Source organism: Sitophilus oryzae, unplaced genomic scaffold (genome assembly GCF_002938485.1).
Source record: "Sitophilus oryzae breed Bouriz unplaced genomic scaffold, Soryzae_2.0 scaffold_165_pilon_pilon, whole genome shotgun sequence".
Lineage (NCBI taxonomy): Eukaryota > Metazoa > Arthropoda > Insecta > Coleoptera > Curculionidae > Sitophilus > Sitophilus oryzae.
The window spans coordinates 2,802,835-2,810,719 of record NW_022146347.1 but is presented as its reverse complement, the minus strand read 5'-3'; positions in this window follow the sequence as shown (position 1 = coordinate 2,810,719).

Below are 7,885 nucleotides of genomic sequence, written 5' to 3'. Positions count from 1 at the left end.
ATTTATGGCCGATTTCAGTTTTCAAGTTTCCTCTTACAAATAATTCTTTAAAACTTAAAAAAATGTGTATAACAAATCACTGCAGTTTTTTCGAATGTTGGATTATTTTGTATGGTAACAATGGATTTAATACATTGGACCTAGGCTGCGGACAAAAGTACCATACCATCGAAAAAAAAAACGGTGTCAAAGACGGCTGGGGAAAGACAATCCATGATAATTTTGGCGAGATCAAGCCCTAGACGTCATTACGTGGCCGTGTGCTGATATCAGCTAATATAAGTAGGAAGAATGTTTGAATAGTTGAAAACGGCATCAGAAAGAGCTGAGAAATGTAGATCACTCTCATTCTCTATGTAAAACTCTATGGGGAATATAATCGATCGTCAATTGAAAGCCAAATGCACGCCGTTTTTTTCGATTATACAGTACCATAAATGGATAACCGAAATACAGGGTCAGTCTTAAATGAGTGCAAACAGAAACACACGTTTATATGAGGTTTTTTTCGCCAAAAAAAATTTTTTGGATTTTTTTTTATTTTTAGTTAAAAACATAATATCTTCATAATATGGCGGTAATTCTATAAGTAGTAGATTACATTTATAAGAAGAAAAACTCAGAAAAGATCCAGAGGTTCTTAAAATTTAAGCAGAAAATCAATTTTTTTGAAATTTTCAAAGTAAAATCTCGGTTATTTTGGACATATTTGAAAGAAAATATGCTTCTTTTATCGAGATCTACCAGCTCTCAAAATATTTGCACGTATTTAAGACTCACCCTGTATTTACTCTTAAGAAAGTTCCTAATTTTTCAGAAAATTAATTCATATTCAAGAATCAGAAGTACCTAGTCATTAGTTATTATATATAGTTACATATCTCTTATTGTGATTGCAAAGAAATATGATCTCTTAAACAAATTTTTTGATGTAATTAACAGATAGATCAATCTAATCATAGAATCTAATCAATTTTATAAGTCATTCGTTCAATATTTTGCATTTTCTCCGCAAATTTTTTTAATTATATCTCTGCCTCGAAATTTCTTGACAGTTGTTGGAAATTACAAATTATTGAATTTGTTTATCTGATCCATATTGAAAATTTTAGGTTTCCTATTGTTATTAATTACAGTCGGGGTAAGAAACACACCCTGACTCGCTGAGGGCGATCTACGATTGACTTCTTCAATAAAACTACTAAACCAAAGATAGAATATTACGACTACTAGGCCCCAGGCCCTAGTATGGCTTAGGTCATGAAACTAAAATACTACTACCATAATTAATGACCATAGATACATTGGCGTAACTACAGTGGTGCCCGGGGGTGCCGGGCCACCCCAGGTATTGCTGGGCACCCCCCAGACAAATCTTGAATTATGACTCTTGGCTACGTATTAATTTTTATTTACTTGTAATGTAGTAAAAATAACGTTTTCTAGTTTTTTTTAGTTAAAATTATTTTGTTGTGTTCAAAAATTGTGTTAATTTTTAATTTTTTAGAAAATTTGTGGGTATTTAAGTAATCTACAGGAATACGGTTTGATGTGGTTATCTATGAAATTTATTGATAGAGAAATTCATGTTAAAGTTTTATTCAAAAAATGTGTTTTTTTATTATTCTTCATTTTTTAAAGTACAAAAGACCTAGGCCCCCCCTGAGCTCAACCCCAGGCCCCCCCAGGATGAATTGCTAGTTACGCTAATGCATAGATATATAACTTATAAGGTTGCTGTCATTTTATATGTAAAATTATAATGGTGAATTTCATCGATCGTCATTTTCAAGTCAACTGGACGCCGTTTTTTTCGATCATATTATGGTATTTTACCTCATGTGTCAGTGCAATGGTGGCAATTACTTGGAATTACATAGTATTTGGTTTTCCTTGCTCTAAAATACACAAAAAAAAAATATTTTTAATTTTTTAACTAATAAAAAAAATTCTAAATAATTTTCTTCTTCTTTTCTTTCAATTTAAGTAAAATTATATTTGAATTTTTATATCATAAAATTGTTATGGAAGTTATCGAACAAACTTAAAAACTATAAGATCTTATAAAATTATAATTTTTAAGTAATATTTTAAACATTGAGCTTTTATATCTATTTTAATTTGATTGTAAATAGGTCCAATTTGAATTTTCAATTATTTTTGTTAATAAAATAAATTATTACATTTGTAATTAATATTAAAATTACTAGAATAGAGATTAATATTCCAGATTTTCTTTAATGTGTGCTAATATGTTACTAAAAACTTGTAGGCATACCTACTATTTTATTCCGTTCTTCCAAACAAGAGGCACGCCACTGGAGTTTCGAAGCTCTAGTTCAAAAATTGTGGAACTGTATGACACATTACCTATTACCTTGTACTTCTTACCTTATTACCTTATACTTATTTGAACTCAATCAGTGAATCGTTTTGAACTTATTTTAAGATTAAATATTTCTATTTTTAATTTGAACAAGTTCCAGATGGACTATTTTATTAAATAGTTCTACTACTAATATTGTACTAAATAGTTCTTTTTAGTAATTTTTTTGTATATGTCAAGCATTAATAGTTTCACAAAATATTTTTTTTGTTTGGGTACTTAGAAATTCTCTGTCTGGGTACTTACTGGGTAATTCTAAGTCTGGGTACTTAGAAATTCAACGGAAAATAGTAGAAAAATAATATAATCAAATCTAGAATGATATTGAAATATGTATATAGAAAATAGCTGAATCAAAATGTAAAAAAATATAGAGAAAAAATGACAACAACCGTTAAATCGATTGGTCTCAATCATTCCAGATCAATCGGTCAAGTAGTCATTCCTATAACAACATTGACAAAATTAAACTCTCACTTAGGTGGTACGACGAAGTTGGGTCAGCTAGTTATTTTCTAAAATGATATATCAGGTTTAGAATTAAACAGATACGCTTATTTCTTAAATTTACCTAGTAAAAACTACCATACGATAAAAAAAAAACGGCGTCAAAGACGGCTGGCCTGAATGACAATTAATATCCAAAACCGACATATTTTGCCGATGTCAAGCGTTACTGCCAGTTGGCCTTAAGAAGGTTGTAATTTATTTTTATATTAACTAAAAATGATTTTTAAATGGTGTAGTTTAAAATTCGAGAAAACATTAATTTTTTATTTAATCATTCAAATCTATTTCCAAAAAAAATTTTTTCGAAATAGATTTATGAGTCGGGAAAAGTTCCATCCTTTTTTAATCTATATAATTAGTGTTCATTTTGACAAGTTTTGTGTTCATTTTTAGTAAACGACGCGACGCGAGGCCTAGAGATTGGCCTCGCTAAAATTATCATCGATTGTCATTTCCCGGCCATCTTTGACGCTGTTTTTTAGATCATACTGTATTTAATTATCGAAATTACGCTATAACGAGAATATTTTGCCTTTTTTCCTAATGATATATATTTTTTTGTTTATTTTTATTAATAAATTACAGATTAATGCCAGATATATTAAAGGAACACTTACAACACATACACCATTAAAAAGAGCATGTTCGTATTATAAATAACACAACATTACGCCAAATACTTTTTAAAGAGCCCTTCGAGACGAAACGAACCCATCTTCAAAATACACTCGAAACTGTTCATTTCGAGAAAAAAAAACGTCGACCGGCATCAAAGCATTCCCATTTTTCGATAAGGACTTTGAAGTATTCCAAACTAGTCAATAATAAGCCACTTCCTGTCTATACATCGAACAAATACGGCCATCGAAAAGTAGCTAACAAAGAGGTCCCATACTCTCTATTTAAAAGTGCGTTTCATTGAGAGAAGCTGTCCTGGGCCCACCTTCGCAAAAACGTGAATAGGTCACAAAGGGCTCGATTTACTACAATTCCTATACTACATGAGCTCTTCGGATAAAGTCAGTTATTGTGATGGTCAGGTGGTCTTGCACGCTATGCTTTTGTCGATTTTTACGATGTTATGTGTTTATGAAAAGTATATATAAAGTACAATTTGAATAAATTTGTATTTGTCCAAATTAATTATCTTGATCATCTTGTCTTCTCAATCTAATATCTCATCTTGTCTTCTCAATCTAATATAATATATGCTTGATATTATTAGAGAGACAATTTTATGTACAGGTGTTTATGAGGCACAAATATGCAATTTTAACAATGCTACTTTTTGATGAAGCTAAAGATGCTACAGACATATTTGCCCTAGCCTTTTTAATTCCTTAAATACAGGGCGAATTTGAAATTGTTGCAGTTTTTGATTCCTCTCGTATCTCGGTTATCTTATAACTTATTAAAAAGGTAAAAACTGAGATCCATAGAGCTTTTCACGTAGAGTCCACTGGCATAACTAGTTTTTTGTTGCGAATTGTCATTTTCCAAATATGACTCAAAATTATGTTGTTTTTTTTTAAAATGGGACACTATTATTATGATTATATTTATTAATTTGTTATTTTATTTGGCTTGTTATGATCTTTCTATAAATCTATACTAATATATAAAATCCTTAAGTGACTGACTCCCTGATTAATCACGATCGTCATCAAACCACTCAACGTAAGTAGCTCGATTTTGGCACACAGGTTGATTCTAGGGTGTAGAGGTTCGATAAGAAGGGATTTCTCGAAATTCCAGTTCCAAGGGGGTGAAACCACCCCTCAAATATTACGATATTTTTTATTTAAAAAACGGTCAAGTTTCCGAAAAAACGCTTAAACACGTATATTTTATTTTGTTTATTTACATATTTAAAGATTTTTTAAAAATGTATACAGGGTGTTTCGAAAAATCTGGTCATGGATTAATCACGATCCTGCTTAAAGCGCTTGACGTAAAAAGCTGATTTTTGGAAAACGGATTGACTTTAGGGTGTAGAGGTTCGATAAGAACGGATTTTTCGAAACTCGAATTGTAAGGGGGTGAAACCACCCATCAAATATTAGAATATTTTTTATTTAAAAACCGGTGAGTTTTTCGGAAAAACTCTTAAACACGTATATTTTATTTTGTTGTTTTACATATTTTAAGATTTTTAAAAAATTTATACAGGGTATTTCATAAAATATGACCATTGAGTAATCACGATTCTGCTTAAATTGCTTGACGTTTAAAGCTGATTTTTGGCAAACGGATTGACTTGTGGGATGTAGAGGTTCGATAAGGAGGGTTTTGGCGAATCTTAAATTCCAAGAGGGTGAAAACGCCCCTCAAATATTACAATATTTGTTATTTAAAAAACGGTTAGCCTTTCAGGAAAACGCTTAGACACGCATAATTTATTTTGTTTTTTTACGTATTTTGAAATTTTTAAAAAAATCATACAGGGTGTTCCAAAAAGTTGGATAATTGATTAACAACGATTCTGCTTAAACTGCTTGACGTAAAAAGCTTATTTTTGGCAAACGGATTTTTCGAAAGTCAAATTCCAACGAGATGAACCTACCCCTCAAATATTACCAAGTTATATAATAATATCGCCATATTGTTTTTTATCGTGCTGATATAAAGTGAGAAAATTTTATCGAGTTTGTATGTTAATGGAAATTCTTGCTTTGCTTTATCATCACCATTACAAATGATTAATTCGACGCGAACGAAGTCGCGGGTACATGCTAGTATAATATATAATAGATAATTTTGCATTTAAATCCATCGTATTATCTTAATAAACTGCACTGAAAATGAACTTGCAGCTTTGAACTAACACGCTCTGTCAATCAGAGTTATTGATATTTTTGATGCACTTGTTTAGTAATTTTACACACATAAACTAGCGTGGAATAGGCAATAACCAAAATTTGATGTCGAATAAATTATTTGTTCCTTTTGATTATCTAATTTAAACCGGCCGCCCATGAAAAAGAAATAAAATTTAATAAAAGCTTAATAATGCATTTTTTATCTTGTCTATGAAAGTAAGTATCGAGTATATAATATTTTTAGAAAGCTCACAACAAGACAATAAAAATTACAAAAAATAATATTCAGGGCATTACATTTAAAAACTTTGGGTCATATCTCAAAAATGACAGTTCGCAGCGAAAATCTAGTTACACTACTCTGGATTCTACATGAAAAACTCTACGGAAATCAGTTTTCACATTTTCGGTAAGTTATAGAATACGGAGATACGAGAGATGTCGAAAAAATCAACAATTTCAAATTCGCCCTGTATTTCAGGAAATTAGAGGTTTAGGACAAATCTGTGAGTGACACCTTTAGTTTTTAAAAAAAATAGCGTAATAATGTGAAAACCACATCATTGTACGAGAAACACCATAAAACACAAAAATAGACACTCTGTACATCTTTTTCCCAATAATGGTTCCTTTATTTGATAAAAATAAAGAGAATGCTTCGTTAGTTTTTTTATTGAAAACATATTCTCAAAAATATAAAAATATAGAGATTGATGATTCAAATATATTTTTATTTTAAAGTTGTAATTTAAAATTTCCTTCTCAAAATTACCTATTAGCGGTTTTACAAATTATTATAACCAGTTTGAAACAAAATTGTCTGTTCATTTAAAATGTTCTTCCAGAATTGTGCAATTACGAATTCTTTTAAGTAATTAGACTAAAATTCGTTATATTGTGCATGCTGTATACATGGCAATTCAAAACAAGACATTATATTTTTCTCTATCCATTACGTCAAACTACGATTTTTCCAATTGAGAATTTTTAACACCCTATATAGGTACGTATAGTACCGTATTATCGAAAAAAAACAGCGTCCAGATGGCTTGGAAATGATGATCGATGACATTTCCCATATAATTTTACATGTAAAATGACATCGATCTTCATTTCATAGCCATCGCTGACGCCGTTTTTTTTTCAATCATATCGTAGTTTCATCCAACTTACATTTTAATAAATAATTTTTACATTATACCTAGTTTTACTAATTTTCTCTTTTACAATTTTGATAACTGCATAATAATATCAGATCAGAATAATAATATAATTTAATTGATTCCTCAAGATAAAATGAATTAAAATGGCCTCAAGCAATGCCCACTTTTTGTTGGTGATATATTTAACATTAGATAAAATTGGATAAAATTTGTATTGATTTTTGATATAAATTGACAGGTTAAAATTTAATTTTAGCAGGTTTTTAGTGAAAGCGCTTGTGACATAAAAGAAAAAGCTATAGGTACCCTACCACCATCTGAACACAAGTGGCATCAAGTTTCAACCTACATTTTCGATAGATGTTCAATAGATGGCAAAAGTTCTTGATCTGATAACCCCATCAAAAACGAAATTGGGACCTGCATTTGTGCATCGGGTTACAATCGAAATCCTTTATGTAAAAGGAGGTTAAATACACCCTTTTTAAAACCTTTTCTTTTAGATTTATTTATGGTCGATTTCAGTTTTCAAGTTTCCTCTTACAAATAATTCTTTAAAACTTAAAAAAATGTATATAACAAATCACTGCAGTTTTTTCGAATGTTGGATTATTTTGTATGGTAACAATGGATTTAATACATCGGACTTGGGCTGCGGACAAAAGTACCATACGATCGAAAAAAAAAAACGGTGTCAAAGACGGCTGGGGAAAGACAATCGATGATAATTTTGGCGAGATCAAGCCCCAGACGTCATTACTTGGCCGTGTGCTGATATCAGCTAATATAAGTAGGAAGAATGGTAGAGCTATTGGAGTGAAATGTTTGCATAGTTGAAAACGGCATCAGAAAGAGCTGAGAAATGTAGATCACTCTCATTCCCTATGTAAAACTATATGGGGAATATCATCGATCGTCAGTTGAAAGCCAAATGCACGCCGTTTTTTTCGATAATACAGTACCATAAATGGATGACCGAAATACAGGGTCAGTCTTAAATGAGTGCA